Here is a 17,574-nt window from a genome sequence, read left to right on the forward strand (position 1 = left end):
TAAACAGAACAATACAGTTAATGTAAAATGTTGATAGTAAGAGCTGTTTTTATGACAATTTCAGGAAGTTCCCATTCTGTAGACTGAATAAAGACTCTCCTGCATCAGAGTGCCCCCAAAATAAATAAAATGTTTTAGTAGTATCTTGGCTGTTTTTTTGTTTTTGTTTTTAAATTAAGTAATAAGGCATTTAAATGTTAGAAAACAATTAACAAGTACAAGTTTGCACTTATAAATGTTAGTATGCCATTAATAAAGGGTCTTGGGAATTTCTAATGACCCTTTAGTGAAGGCTAGTCAGTCACTTGCAGTTATAAACGTTAATGCATCGTAGGCTCTACAAACCATTAACTGTAGTTACGACTGTTAATAAGCAGTCTAAAAATGGTTTTTGGTCCAGATGTCCTGCAGCCCCTTTCCAGAAGATAAGTGGTCAAAGATTCCATTGGAGAGGTCTCCTAAAATGAATTAAAGAGCTAAAAAGACAACCCAAATTTAATGCGGGAGGAGGATTTTCCACAACCTGGCAACCCAAAAAATGTTATTAATATCTCATAACTGATCTATAAAGCATTCGTAAATGATTTACATTTCTAAAGCCATTAATTACAGCTTATAAAAACTTTATAAATGGTACCTTATCAGAAAATGGTACAAAAATTGTTATCAGAAAGGGCTGAAAGATGATAAAGAAACTAATGCCTGACATACTTCCTCCTTCTTCCTGGAAATTTCACAATTACAGCTAATGGAAAAACAAATCCTCACCTTAAGCATGTATCCAGATTAGGATACAGGGTGAAAATTCCTTTTTGTGTGGTCAAAACATTGTAAAACTACAATTTAATTTCCCCATGTTGACTCCTGGCATTACAGGTTACCACGTTATAGCTTAGTACTAAGTAAAGACCTGTTATTTATAAGACATTTGCTTTTAAAATATTACATTTTGTTAGGACAGAGTCATCGTGTTTTTCAAATATTTTGTGACAGGTTTTAATTAGCAGTGGTTTTTCTGAATGGATACTGGATAAAGCACTTTTCAATGAAACCATTCTCACGAACAATTATTAATTTGAATTCTGCTTCTTAGCCACCGCCTTAGAACATTTTTATGTAGGAGGGCTTTTATAACCCAGTGGACAGCTGCTGCTGGTGGGTGTGGGTTGCTCTGGAGCATCAACGAGGAGGACACTCGTGGTTGATGACTCAGACTGCATTGCCATACAACAATACACACCATAGACAAACAGACTTCTCTCTGGCCATCTGTGGTGGCATGCATCATCAGCAGACGTCCAGGATGAATTTCAGCTTTGTTTTCCTGCAGTGATGCTGACCCCTCGTCCAGCTCACATGGTTGGCATACAGATGAACACCCAAAACTTGAAAATCTGAGTCTGTGTTTAGACAAAAACACAAGCTGTTCTACCTTTTCCTTTGTTTCTGCATGACTGGGGAACTGAGTCTTACAGGAAGTTGTGTAAAAACAAAACTAGAGTCCAGAGGGAGATGTCAGCATCACTGCTCTGTTGAAGCTAAAAATATGAGAAACAGCTCTATTGTCTTTTATCCATTACCTCCAAAGTCTCCACCAAACAATATACTGTAGACTTATCAGAATTTGATCTTTGATCTTTGAATAATCACGTTTCAACCGTGTCCCAGGGCTAATTCTGACAGAGTCTGTTTTGCTGCATGAACATGTCTTTGCAATACCACAATAATATAAACAGTTCAGATCAGCAAAAGCTTTAAGTGATTTACCAGACTTGAACAATCAGATGATCACATTGAGAGATCTTTAAATAGCTCAGTGACCAAAATGGTTTTACTCTCATATCAGACATGACTCCACAATAAGACTGGTACTTAGTCACCACTGAAGGTGTTGAGGTCATGTCCAAATATATTATTATTATATTATTATGTCATTTATTACAAATGTTGGGATATTTTTTACAATCAATATCTTTATGCACAAAATTACCACTGCACTAATCATTATTTCTATATTAACAATTGATCAAATGACTACATGTAATGTGAAGATGTCAGATGTCAGGTGTCAGTTTGCCATAACAACTTCATATGGTGATAATATGACGATGTAGTGTTCACGGCTTGTTCCATTGCCCCCAAGTAGCTAAAAAAACAAAACAAAAAAACAAATAACTAATGCAGCTTAAAGTAAAAATTGAAAATGTGTTTCAGCATAGAATTTTACCCCTGATCTTGGAAGTAGTAGTTTGACCAAATTATCTTTACCCACTTACTAGCTTTTTCCAAAATTTCAACCACATCTCACAGTCTTCATCAGTGGCTGGAGTTGGCTCAGTTGTCATGGAACTGGGAGCTCAGTAGTTACGATTTTATCCATAATTTCATTTATCCACTTTTTAGGACCTCTCGTCGTCCGTGTTGGCTTAAAGGTTGAGCATCAAAGTTCATTCTTGCCCTTGTAAACAGTAGCTTGTCAGAGCAATTCCAACTCTAAGTCTACTTTCCAGCTTTTCCAGAGCTTTCAAATGTATCTATGCCATGTGAATACCCTGGAGAAAGTTGGTAAGTGGACCTTGAATTGGGATTGTTTTTCCCAACTATAAAAAAATATATACCTTTAATTGTATCTAACCATGCAGATGGTTTTGGTTTATATTTCCCCAGGTTTTGAGATATTCTATGATATTTATAATGTCATTGTGTGACACCAGATGAAATGGTAACTAATGACAACTGAGCAAACTCCAACTGCTGATGAAGACCATTAGATGCAGTTGAAAGCTCTGGAAAATGGTAGCAATGGGACCTGATTTTAAGATAAGTCTGCCGAACTAAAAATGTAGCATATCCTTTCAAAAATGTTATTTCTCGTAGTGTCATAAATGCTTTGAAAGATAATTTAAACCTTTATTAGAACAATTTTTTTTTTATATCTGTTAAAAATTTTGTGGGGCTCTAAAGTGTCCCTGCAACAAGGGTATGCATCAAATATGGAATAAAAGTCTAAAAACAACATGTGATGCTTAAGGGCGACAGAGATCTTTTGAATCTTAATGGAGCTGAATGACCGGAGAGGTTAGACTACTGAATCAAACTTGTGTCAGGCATCAGAGGATTTGTCCGATCACAGGAAACCACTCCATCACCAAGCCAGGGCTGTAATCTACCTAAAGGCCTTTTGGCGAGCAGACAGTTCATTGTGCGCTGCTCCAAATGTCATCACCGCTCGCTGGTTTGTTCAGAGGTGACGCCCTGAGGATCACCACCCGCTGAGAGCGTCACTCGTAACAACTCCACACTAAGAGTCTTTTCTCAGAATCACTTAGTGGTCACGTAATATACTTTCATTCCAGCTATCGAGTGTGTTTATATACTCCATTTGTTTAACTCCTGCTCAATATACATGCAATGTATAACAAGGGTGTTGTAGGGTTTGTTTCTGTTTAAAAGTAAAGACTTGATTGAGAGTTATGTAAGTGGCATTAGAACATACTGGGTCGGCATGTGAATAATGCCTTTGTGAGAATGTGTGAGTGTGTTATTTCCTCCTGTCATCTGACCTCCATCGCTGCGCTGGAGGAGATGCCACCTCGTCTGAGAGACTGCTGTAGTTAATGATTCATAGGGCAACTATTTTCATTAGGAATTAATCATTGGGTCTATAGATTGTGAAACATGCCAATTATGAGATCCCAGACCCCAAGGTGACATCTTCGGCCTGCTTTATTTGGTTCAACCAACAGTCAAAAACCCTACAAATATTCAATTTACAATGATATAAAACTGAAAAAAGCAGCATATGTGCAAAGCTAGAACCTACAAATGCTTGATAAATGACTGAAATTGTTGATCAATTATTATACATACATAAAATTTGTGCGTATATGTCGCTAAATCATGCATTTGTTTGGGTTTTGATCAATTCAGGAGGCAGATCTGTTTCAGAATTAAGATCTTGAAAAACATCTTGTATGAAAAGTTGGACTGTTCTCTTAAACCGCATGAATATATTGATGCCATGCCTACTAATCTAATGATCTGCAAGCTCTGTCTTCGTTTTAACTTTACTGAATCTAATTTTAACTGGCAGGGCCCCTTCTGTTTAAGTCTGTGTGATGGGGCACTTTCACGTGGACCTCACAGTTCAGTCTGATCTGGATGCAGCATCAATGACTGAAACACAAGGAGAGCTGAGGTGCAGCTGAGGCTCCAGCTGGCTCCACCATACAGTAGCTCTGAGCCACTCTTACGAAACCATGCAGTGATTTGAGAGGCTTTCTAAAGGCTGCAGTTTGAGGATAATTGAGGTTAGATTCAGACTTTGCGGTTTAATGAGCAAATAATCCTTTTCACCTGACCCCTGCTTGCAAAAATGAGGGGAAATTCTTCATTACTCGTGGTCGAGAGAAGGGCGGTGTGGAGCCAAAACGGCATTATGATCCTCTCTTGCATCAGTTGCAGCTTTCTCTGGCATTGTCACTTGTTATTATCACACAGGAGATTCAGTTAAATCCTCAGGTTTCACTGCATCAATAAAGTTTGACTGTTTAACCACTGTCTTCTTATAGAAGAGGTATCATGGAAAACAAGTGTTGTCTAGACTTGGGTTTAGTATCAAGTTTGCAACTTAAACTGCATCTGCTGATGAATCGTGATATGATCAAAAGCTCCAGAACTGCTATTCAATGGACCTTGTGGTGAGATCGTTTTGCCAATTTTAAGATGTTCTGCTTATCGTTTTACGAACTTTCTGAAGTGATAAAATTACAACACTTGAACAAGCCACTGAGCTGCCCCTCAGTGGGATGTCGCAATGGGAAAAATAAAGGGGGGCAACACTGCCAGCCAATTACAGTAGTAGTTTTCAAATAATACAAACAGGCTACAGTATTTCAATAGAGCCTGGTGTAGAGCCCGTGAAACCAAATAAACTTTGGTGACACTGAGCAAAGAAATGTCGCCAATGCGCTTCTTTGAAATACAAAAGTCAGACTAATCTGTCACAAAATAAGAAAATATCCACCCATATAAAGTGATATAATAATTACCATTATCAGGCAGCTGTTTTGAGAGAGAAAAAAAAAATAAAACAGACTAAACAGCAGACAGATAAAGATAAAGATAGCTACTAACTTTATCTGGAGAATGAATATTGGCCAAAAGCACAACTCCAAATGAATGATGATGTTGCTTGGTATCTGCTCAACACGTAAAAAAGCCACTGTTTGCTAACACGTTTACCTTATTAACTTTATACGATGCCCCAAGTGGCCTAAAAATCAATTAATGCAGCTTTCAGTTTGTGAAAATTCAAACCCAAGATACAAGATGTCTTTAGGAAACTTTTGGAACTCCATTTGAATTAAAATTAGGAACATTTGCTTTGCTTTGCAACATGAGATTCTAAAAATTTTTGGACCCACCAAAAGTTTCCAATAGAGTTTAAGAGGTTAAATTTCTCAGGTTTCTCATTTTTCTGCCTGAGTCTTTGCAAAACAAACATTTTTCAACACCAAGTAACACAGCACAGATCGACCCCTGGAAACTTGAACAGAGTGCACCTGCTGAGTTTGCGTATGCGGTTGTAATTCAGGAGATGGATCACACTAAGAAATTTTCCAGTACATGATCTTCCCATCGCTCTGCAGACTGAGTCAGCCTCTTAACAAGACTCGAAACAGAATGCTCCATGTCTGTGGCTCTGAATCAGCTTCTCAGCTTTTTTTCTGCTCTATCTCCCACCCCTCCTCTTCCTCCTGTGTGCCACTATATCTCCACCTCTCACCCCATCCATGCCCTCTTCCACAACCTAACCAGCTTTTCCTGTCTCTTTTTCTCTCAATGGCACCATGGAAGACTTAAGTCCGGGTTATTTAAGGAAGCCAGATCCTTCTCTAATAGCATTATCACATGACACAGTGTCCCAGCGTCATGACTCTGCAGATCTTACTCTCACCCAAGCTCACCTCCCAGCTTCATGTCTGCCCTTTAGCTCCGGGAGACGTACATCATGAGTAACTACCATCATGAGAGACTTTTGTTGAAGTCAGGTTGCTCAAATAACTCTTATCTTGGAGTAAAATGTCCTGAACACGAGTCTTTGCGCAGCAAGTCTCGGCAGGATGCATCACACTTCTTCTGGCTTCTGCACGCTGTGTTTGGATTTCACAACCTACAGTGCTGGAAAAAGTCTTACTCACGAGTGTTTACAGTATATGTAGATCAAAATGTTTTTGTACTTGAGCCAACAAAACAGGAACATGTTGCATACAAAAGGTACTTCTCACAGTAAAGCAATAGCATGAGTGATAAGAGTATTTTTATGACTGTTAGCAGAAGTTATATTGAAGCCTACTCAAACCTATTTCACAATGGTTCAACAGATTTCGTCCTGTAAAGGGGAGGAATTTATTGTCTTGTTATCAAATTCCATTGTAATTCCAGTTTCCCTGTGAAATACAGTCTCTAAAATTACCAGGGACACATCAAGTATTTACAGTGAGACTTGACAATGAAGGATGTCACGTTTGTTTGTTTGTTTTTTTCCACTTTTCAGTCTGTGGGACAATGGAGAATTATGAGTTTTCGTCACATGCAGGGAACACGGGGCAATACTGCCCAGAAGAGTGACTGATACGTCTGAGCGTGTGGAAATATACTCAGGTCACAGAGCAAGGGGGCTTTTATCCACATGCTCTTGACACACTTAATCTGATCCATCTCGTGTTCTCACACACAGGCTCAGCTGGTGGAAAAACACTCAGATACACGAAGGAAAAAAGCTTTCTGTGCTCTCACTCTGGACCCATTCCAGTGAAATTTTACTGATGGCTTTTAGCCGTAATAGCAGCAGACCTCTAGGGATAGCATTGCCGTGCTATTAGATGGACTGCCATTAAGTAATGAACAGACGTTCTAGGTCCCCAGAGGATGAAACCTAATCACTTTATAAATGATGCCTTAACTTTTCATCTTTGATCTTCATCATCAGATCAAAGTTTCAGTTTGTTCAGTACTTTGGTTTATGACCAAATACCTGCAGAACTAATGACGTTCCCATCAGCCTCAGCTGTAATTTGTGTTTAGCGCTGACTGTTTAGCGCAAATTTTAGCACGCTAATATGATAAAGTAAAATTGCGAACATGATAAACACCTAACGGCCAAACATCAGCATATTAGCACTGTCATGCCTGCTGACGTTACCATTCAGCCCAAAGCACCAACGCATAAGGGGGTCGGCATGCTCCGTCATAACTTCTTGTCGGATGGTCGAATAGATTCAGAAACCCCTTCTCCCCACAGCTGTCTGAAGTCGGATTGGGGGAGTCTGTTTAGGACCGTTTCTGTAACTTTCACTGACATTCACGGAGTATGCTGGGTTTTGAACTTCTCTCTCTAGCTCTCTTTTTTCATTTGTTATATAATCATTTGTGGCACTTTTCATGTGAACAACTGAGTCCGACGCTATGAATTTTTTTCCTCAACAAACCGGCTGACAACGTGCTTTTCACTCCACCTTTGAGTGTTGCAAGACAACCATCAGAAACTCCAGGAAGTCGCTGCACTTGGCCAAGAAATAGTCAAGCACATAACTGCCCTATGAAACGACAAAGTTGTTTTTGCACTGATTAAACAAACATGATATACTAAGTTTATCAGTGAGCTTTAGAGTTGCTGTTAGGCAGATTTCGTCACCTTCAGACTGAGCAAGGTTAGTTGTTTCCCCCCAGTGCGTCAAACTTCTCCTGCAAGAAAGCTGTTTAGTGAAGCACTGGTATTGTAAACTGTCTCAAAATGGACCTGACTAAAATGGTATAACATGGCTACAAAACCAGCTTGATTTTGTTGAAGCTTGGAGGGACAATGCATCCTGTCTTTCATTAGCCTAAGAAGCAACTGCAGAATGTGTACTTTTATTTTTTTTTCCAAATTCAACACAGAAAAATGTATCAAATCATATTGGATGCTTCCTTTCTGTCTTTTTAGGCCACCCTGTCTGCTGGTTTGAACTTGCTATATGGGGGCGAAAAAGACCACTGGCGATAATGGAAGCCCTTGAATCGGTTGTGGTTTACTCTTGAACGTCCCCTGTTTGCCTTTTAGTCCCATTTTGCTCACATGCCCCTCATCAGAGCAGCAGCAGCCTGGCAGACACTGTTGAGAAACACAGGAACGGATCTGAGGCCTGATTTGATTGCTGCAGTGATTATCACTCCATCAGACAGGCAGTAATTGTGAAGTAGATGCGAGGAGGCAGACAGAGGTGGGGGGCTGAGCACAAGCAGCTTGACAACAGGCCAGGTTGGAGGGAGGAGGTCCAGGACAGAACATGCTGATCTGCTGGTGCCGCTCATAATTGGTCGTCTGTTTCTCGGCCTGCCTGTGGGTGTTGTTCAAACCGAAGCCACGGTGTCACTGCGTCTCCTGCCAGGAGTCAAGCTGTCCGCGGTTTAATGGTTCCCATGCAGGAACTTTCTTTTTTTTTTTTCTTTTTTTTTTTTTAAATCTACGCGGGGGCTCCCCCGGGAAAATCAATTACCAGTGGCTAATTGCAACAGGGATATTTTTTTTCCCTCTGCTGGATTTAATCCTTTTGCCCATGTTTTGGGGACAGTTGTGGGGAGGGAGGATGGTGGTTTCCAGCAACTCTCCAAATTACTCCACATTTGAATGCATCAATGACTTTCACAGATTATCTTACTTTTCCCTTGCTCCCTAAAAACATGTCCTGGTTACCGGTACATTATGAGTCAAGTTATTATTGTAAATGAGCTGCTGAAGAAACCGCTGGCTTTGCCTGTCACACCAGAAAAGGACACACCAAAAAAATCATTTGTTCTAGGAATCATGTGGAGCTTGGTAACTTTAGTGACTACTTATGAGCTTTGAATTGGCTACCATTGGTTGTAGCTAGTTTCATTTTTGGAAAAATGGGTATGTTGCCTCTTGTTCACCAGAAGACAATTACGAAAACTGGATGTTATGATAAAGCTAATACGACAGCTTCCTCAATGTTTACAGCTGTCCGATAGAATCATATAGGGCGTGATATGTAAAGATCCTTAAGTCTTCAGATCCAACATGTTTTAAAAAAAACATTTGACATTGATATTGATGTCACTTGTGTGTCTCCTGAGGGAGATATACAGCTAATTAAACGGAAGAAAAAGAAATGGTAGGCAAAATGGTTTGTTGTGTGAGGGCACACTGATCAACTTGAATCAAGGTTCTCACCCAAAATCTGCACTTTATATTTCCGCCTTTTTTCTGGCCTTTAAATAGTGCAAGCTGGCTGGCTGCTGTCCACGTTTGTTTTGGTACAAGAACACGCAACAATTGCAGGATTTGCGTTGTTGTCTACTGCCAGAACTCCAGCGTGTAGTCTAGTGTATTTACTAGACTAGACTCATAAGGTTTTTGGTCCTTCCTGACTCTCAGAGATTAAAAAATGTGTGCAGGTTGGTGGAAAAGAGTTTTTATGTGTGGTTTGTCAAATCACTGTAGGTTTCAGCTAGTCTCCAAGCTTAACAGGACCATGACTACTGTCCTGGTTTTCTAGTTCCAGACTTGTCATGAAACCAAGAGATAAAAACTTCAGGTTTTCTTTCTGACAAAATTTGGCAAAATCTGCTATAAGTCTCAGAAAAACCTAACTGTGTGTGTTGAAATATGTTTTGCATGTTCATATTAGTATTGTTTTGTGTTTGAACAAAGAATCTAACGTATTACAGTAGTAACTAGACTGTCACCTGGTAGAGCGCACACCTCCACCGAGGCCAAATATTGATGAAAATGTCGAAAAATGCCCTATCTCGCAATGTACACTGGATCCACACCAAAATTTAATGGGTTCTTCGCTGGGCCACGCCCCATCCCGGCCACCATGTTTGCGGCAAATCGGTTCAGTACTTCTTCGCTTAATCCTGCTGACATACAAACAAGCAAACAGACACAGGTGAAAACATTACCTCCTAGGCTGACGTAAAAGTTAGCGTCAATATAACTTCTGTTTCAGCTGTGCTAGACATGCCATGTTTAGTGTCATTTAATCAGAAAAATCTAAAAGGCTTTGCTCTTAGTTTAGAAAATTCACAAAACAAACATTTGTTCTTCCATTAGAAGCTATTTTTTTAACATGCATGTGATTATATGAGTACACATAGGAGAGAAGAGTTACAAGAAATGGGAATAAAAATATATTCAGCAGTAGCCTATTCATCATGTATTCACCTCATAAATCAAGACACACGGTTCTCCGTCACATGATAGTACATTAGCCACTTTTAATAATAAAAAGTTGTTATCAGTATTGGTGACTCTGGCTCTGGTATTACTTGATGTCAAATTGAAACAAAACTTTGTACAACCCATCCCTAATATACAAAATATGCCCCAAGACAGGTTCCACAACAGTCAGATGGTTTGCTATTTGTCAGTGGCAGCAATTCGTATGTCAAAGTTCAGCAGAGTGACACTAAAAAGCATGTCATTAATTTACTTTGCCTCCGTGGGCATATACACCAATTTTATTTAAATTCATTGGTTTTAGCCTGAAATTGCATGATGGTGTGATTGAGTCCCAAGCAAAAGGGTGTAAAAAGAGGGTGGATGGGTCATTTTCTCTGACGTCAGAGGGCTAAGGTGCATCACCACATTTTAGCCTTGAGGCATTGATTTTACAATGTCTTTAACTGCAATCTGTGAAGTTTTGTTATTGGCTCACGCTAGTCGATTGACGAGTAACTTCAGTCCTCTTGTAAAATCAAACAACACCGCTAACCGACGGTTGAAAGTAGCTGACCGTAAACTCACCCCCATCCCTCCGTTTTTTGTCAGCGAGTCAGTCCCGTTAACCTGTCAGCTGAAGTGCAGTTCAGTCTTGACTTGTAACCGAAGGCCAAAAGGAGCATGAGACACGGCCAGGTGAGCGGCTCGTAACCACGGTAACACATTGTCAGGAACTGACATTTCGTGGCCTCCCTCCCGCTGATACCCGAGCTCACATGCAGCCCGACACCTACACAGGAGCCACGCATTTGAAGCTAAACACAGAGGGATTTTAGCCACATCACTGGAAGCTGTACGTTAGTTTATGAGAAGAACGCTGGAAACAAACCTCTAAACTTCCCTAGAAACAACCTGAATTATTTCAGTCATTCCTAAACTATTTTACAGTTATGAATTACAGTAACTGAGCTCTAATTGGGAACGTTGCATCTTGGCTCACTGAGCGCAAACAGCCATCAGTGTTGAATTTTCCACTAAGGTAAATTTAATAGAAGTTTTCAACGGTTCATATTATGTTGATTGGGTGACCCCCCGTGCCTGTGATTGTACGGGTTATATTACAGACTGCCCTGTAGAAACATGGGTGGAATTTTCCACCACAGACTAATCAGCTCACTGCAGTCAATCAATGTGACCATCACGGTCCAGCGGCGCTCGGAGAGACTGCGATCCTCTGGCAGGTTTCCACATCAGTGGACTCAGTGATTAGAGCTCTCATTGAGAAAAGGGGGACATGGCTGCAGGGATCTGTCTCTAAGTCTATTATCCATAGCCCATATCCCACAGGATCCTCTGCTAGTCCAAGCTCAACTGTATCCCCCTTCGTCACCCAACAAACCCGGTGTACGGTTGTTTGCATGCACTACTGCTTTTGATCTGGAAATTTAAGGTTATTCTGCTGTTGGACTTTTGGTAGTTTGCTCCACATTGTCTGCAAGCATCAAGCTGCTGTAAATGTCGATGCCAAAGACATAGTCAGAACTTTCTTTGCAAACTTTCATGATCAAGGAAACTAGTTTTCTCACTGAATAGCAGTTTTCTACCTTTACAAATCACACTGAAACAAATTATATTAATTGCTGATTATTCTGTGAATTACTTTTTCAATTAAAGGTATGGTCAGCGATTCTACAATACAACACGTTTTTTGTCAAATTCCGCAAATATCTCATCACGGTCCACTAGCTGTCCGTTCTGTGTGCGCTAAAAAAAAATATCCGGTGTTCCTAGACAGCCCTGGCTCTGCAGATGGCGAACAAACGAAGTGGCTCGGACCGAGCCAAACGACGCTCTTCCGGTCAATCAGCAACGGGACTGGGGAATAGGGGCAGTGCGAGTGAGAGATGGTAGATCTAGCACATGTTAATGTGTTGAACCCCACAACATAATCGCATTGTCACGAAGGACAGATGGCTGAGGAAGAGCCAAAGAGGAGAAGGTCAGAAGAACAAAAACTGAAAAAGAAGTGCCAAGATCATGCGAGGGCGAAGAGCTGCGTAAACATCAGTGAGGCTTTGCAACAGTGAAGTGGGCATCATAATGTACCTGAACCTAAGGGGAAATCCTTCAAATTGCTTGTTTTGTCTGACTAATAGTCAAAATATCACACTGAATACTGAATCACAATATACACCACAGTAAGAAGTGGCGAAATTTGCACATTTTAAGAGCTGGACCCACCAAATATTTGGTACTTCTGATGTCATCATGTATTTAATAGCATTGCAGTGCAAGATATTAAATTTACGTTAATATAAAACAGCAAAAAAAGCAAATGCTCACATTTGCGAAGCTGGAACCAACAAATATTTGGAATTATTTATTTTTTTCTTGATCAGTGACTTCAGCGACTAATTGGTCGATTTGATTCTTTTACACATACAGTACATGTAACACACTTGTCCAAATATTCACAAGACAAAAAACATGCAGAAAACCAGAAGAAAAGACAAATATTTAATCCAACCTGGAACCTTGACACGAAAAGACAAAAAAAATTATAAAATGAAATAAAATGAAAGAAACTATAAATTCCATGTAATGCAAACAAGGTGTTATTCATAAAACTAAAGCAAGGATAAAAACACAAATAATATCATTTATTTTCAAAGCGGTCCTGTGAAATTTACCACATTTTCCCTGGACTCTATGTTGACATGTAATAGTACAATGTCCTTCATCTGACAGCAACACGTTGAGAGTAAACTGTACGACCTTACGCTTTGTCACGAGCAGGAAACAGCAGAGAGCACAGATTAAATAACAAAAACAAGGTGTTGTCTTTTCGAACTTTGTTCAGCAGGAGCCCGTCAGAAACGGAGGAGTAACAAATGGGCATAACACCAGATGTCTGAAGCCGTCCCGGGCGGTGAGCTGCTATAATTAGCCCGACACACTTGGGTCCGAGCCAAGGAAAAAGCATATCTGCGGGAGGTGAATTCCGAGTCATCCACAGTGCTGCTGGGAACCGCTCAGCCCACTTTTGATTCCTCTGCAGGAAACACTCATTGACTTTAAAATACTCACTGGGGCCCGAGGGGGCCATCATCCATTGTTAAAAAACACACACAGGCCCTAAAGGCCCCCTACCTAAGAAAGCTGCGTCTTAAAAGACAACCCACATACAGGGCAGCTCCTTTTCTCTGCATTTAGCCCGTCTGTGCTGCAAAGAGATCGGCTTAAAATTCTGCACCATCAGTAAAGACTGCGTCAGTTCGCTCGGTACAGTTAGTACAAATCAGAGCTTTAATCTCTCAAAGTTTAGTGTGTCTGGGTCTTAATCAGATAAGAAAAATGTGCGTGCATACGACTGAGTGAGTAAGCCTGTGAGAAATCTTTTTTACAAAAGGTAAAGCACGAGTCCCGAACACAGTGTTACTGTTATACGGTTGTCATTCTCCTGTTGATTGGTCGTCGAACTTCACGAGGACGTGCCTTATCTAATATGATCCGGAAAGAGGCGGGTGCTGAGAGAGAAGGTGGAGGGGAGAACGCCAGCAGGAGAGACTTGCCGCGTGTGAGACCGTGCAGACACAGAATAATCACCGAAGTATTCTGCTTTACTTTCTGTCTGCGTTCATAGAGAACCGAAGTCCTGATGTCCTGACGCTCCACTATCTTCTGTAACTTCAGTGCAGCCTCTCGTTCAACATTTCTTCCATCTGTCTCTCACTATTTTCTAATATAGTTGCCATAAGAAATTGAAAACTTTGTGATTGTAAAAAAACTAACTGCGGCATCCATTTTTTCTGATTTTTGGTTGTGACCTCTTCTGTCTAAAAACCTCTACAGAGTTCAGTCCTCTCTCCACCCTTCAATCCAGCTGTGACGTTTGGCCCGCGAACATCAAGGCTTTATGGGAAATGGTGTTCGTTAAAGGCCACCAAAAGAATAAATATTGAATTGTTTTTCAGAAAACGACTGTCCTTATCTCGTCATACGAAGCGAGTCACACAACATACTGTTGAGAAGGGCTCTGCTCCAAGGCTAAATAAAGTGAAACCAACACCAACAGAATACCCCCCCCTTCATCCATTCATCTGCTCATTCATTCATGAAGTCAGATTAAGTGCATTACGCATACTAAATCCCTCCGTGCGCCGTTCTCAGCGTGCATCCACACTACATTTGCTATGTAAGCCTCAGGGTCAGGGGGAATTGCAGTTTTTTTTTCCTGAATGATGGGTTTTTGTGTCCAGATTATGGCGCAGAATCATGCACTGAGGCCCACATAATCCCAATTACGCACACAGAAGATGTATAATCCCACCGGTACCCACTGCCAGCTGTTGAGAGAAGCAGAATATCGGCCAGTGGCTATCATCAACCTCAGATATCTCTCTAAAGACAGCTACATAAAAGCAACCTGGAAAATGTGCTGTGAGATTTTATTTGTCTTTTCTAGCTACACATTCAACTGTTTTTTGTAAACGCTGCCTCACAGAGCTGCTATCCCAACATAAGTGTTATTACTTTCAGTGTTATAGTTTTAAAGTTTTAGATGGTCTAAATTCTCTTTTAGAGGCTTTTTTTCACACAGAAAAGATTAAAAAATTTACCGAGAAATACTGAAAATTCTCTATTTTTCATTAAAATGGTGAAACTGAAAGATATTAATAAATAATATTGTCTGTTGGTGACATTGGTATGAAAATATCAGCCTTAAGAAAAAAAAATTCTGTTGGTGTTTAACTACTTAGTACAAATTCAACTAGTCAATTGCGTGTTATTTGTTAAACATGCAAGAACTGATTTTTTTGCCTCTTGGGTGCCGCAAAAACTTTGTGAACACAACGTTGACAGGCCATCACTTTTTTAAGTTGATATGGTGAACTTGTTAGCAAACAGTTGCCTTTTACAAATCCAGCAGTTACAGAGCAACATTAGCTTTCATTTGGAGTTTTGCTTGTGGCCACCTGATGAATGTAAATCCAACATCCACTCCGTTTTAGCTCGGTTCCTGGTCTCCAACCAACAACGCTTTAAAAGCTCTCGACTGTAAAGTCGAGGGGGGAGATGCAGATTCGGGTGATAATTCTCTGTAGGTTCGTCACTAAGCGGTGATCCCAGCAGAGTCACATTTTTTTCACATTGTAACACAATTATTATAAAAATATGTATTACGGCCGATTTAAACCCCCTTTTGTCAAAAATTTTCACAGTCACTTTTCACGACGTCAGTCTTAATGTCTGATGCTTTCAACACGACACGACTCTGAACTGAATGCCATCAGATTACTGTAAAAGCCGCTGAAGTGCAAGATAAAAAAAAACAGACAAATTAAACGCATGTCTTGTTTTGCTTCCCAGTAGGACTGTAATAACCATATCCCTTAGTTATAGTCTCTTATTCACAAAGATAATTGGGCTGAGAGTCTACAGACATGCTAACAACTCTGTGAGGCTGCTAAATGCTAACGTCAGCATGCTAACACGTTCACAATGGCAACGCTGATGTTTAGCAGGTATGCTAACATTTGCTAATTAGCAGAAAAAACAGAGGACAGCTGACAGCTTCTGGTGTCACTAGTTTTGCAGGTTTTTGGTCATAAACCAGCATACTGTTCAAATTATATTTTGACTTGATGGTGGCGCTAGATGAAAGGTTATGATCGTGAAAGTTACAGTTCATAAGATCTGTCCCCCTCAGTACATTAATGTACGTACCAAATTTCAAGGCAAACCAAATAGCAAATAGTTGTTGAGGTATTTCTTTGGTGGACTGGACAACATTGCAATTATCCTTCCCTGTGTTTTTGAACGGCATGGACTAAATAAGTCCACCGCTGATGCAGGAAACTCTTCTTCCTTCACATGATTTCTCATCACTGTTGTCCAGCTTTGTCACTGCTTTCTCTGTCATATCATAACAAACATTTACGTAACGTACACCTCTGACTGAATGACCAAAAGCCATCGCTTTAACAGATCCATGAGGCCAGTAATGCTATACATCCCATGTCTGAAAAGGACTTTAGAGAATTACGGCATATAGATTGTCTTCACTCATTTAATCCTGAATATGCCTTTAAAAGCTCTCATGTAACCATAATATATGTAAAGATTGTCATACAGATTTAATAATATAATAATGTGATGGTGCAGGAGTCATTTTTCAAAAGGTCAAAGGTCTCCTCATCGGTTCAGAAGCATGAAGCCCGGTCCCCGATTGAAAATGGGCAATACTGACCAACCCTGTGTCAACTAACACTGTGTAATGTAGTGTACTGTAATCTCTTTAAAACATGTCTGTGAAATTGTGAGTGCCCCCTTGAAAACAACCCGCTCAAGAGAGAATTTAACTTTTTTCTCGTCCGACATTAAGCTAAAGCAAACTGATTCTCCTGCCAATTACACGGCGTTCATTTCCGTCGTCTTAGTGGTCCCACGGGTCTGCATCAGAGTAAATAAAGCAAATAAAAGTTACAGGCCATGTGCCTGTAGAATAAACCCAGCATTATATAACTCTCTCATCGGATATTAGCCTAATTCCACTCATGTGGCTCTGTACAGGAATGCGCTCACTTATGGGTTCTTTTGAGCAGAAACATCGGCAGAGAATGTGTGTATGTGATATAGAAAGAGAGAAAAGAGGGGGATAAACCGAGGTCAGGAGTGCCGGTGGCTGTACCTCTAATGTGTCTCGGCCTTTGTGATATGATTACGTAGCATAAGGAGCTGAGACGGTTCACGTCTGCAGTCAGCACCAGCGATCAGACTCGGGTTCCCATGATTGAGCTCAGTAACCGTCCGCTCCCATGATCAGACCGTTCAAAAGGCCTCCTTTAGGCACTCAGTGATCATTCACTTGTGTTTTAGACTGGATATTTCAGGAAAGACTGGTGCACCGCTGCATTCATGTCATATTTTACAGACTGTAAATACAAGCAACATAAAGAATACCTTGGCCTTGAAGTTGTGATTAAGGGTTGTCGAAAACGGAATTTTTTTTTTGATTCGCTGTCTCCCACTGGGTGATAAGTACAGAATTGCTACAGAGCTTGCTAACAATTGGTACAACTAACACGATTAAAGTACCTAATTTAGGTTTAGGTGTAGGGAGGAGGTGGGGGCAGATCACCTTAACCACGTGTTTATTGCTGTTACCATGGCGACGAAGGTCATCTAACTTCAACGAAATACTTACTCTAACCCAAACTATGATCTTTCCCTGAAGTGCTAACCAAGTCGTCTTTGGAACAGCGTTGTCGCATCAGAAAAGAGGTTTTATGTCGATGCTGTCCTGTCGGGGGCCCCTACCAGGGGCAGCAGATCAGAAAACC

Source organism: Xiphias gladius, chromosome 24 (assembly GCF_016859285.1).
Source record: "Xiphias gladius isolate SHS-SW01 ecotype Sanya breed wild chromosome 24, ASM1685928v1, whole genome shotgun sequence".
NCBI classification, from domain to species: Eukaryota; Metazoa; Chordata; class Actinopteri; order Istiophoriformes; family Xiphiidae; genus Xiphias; species Xiphias gladius.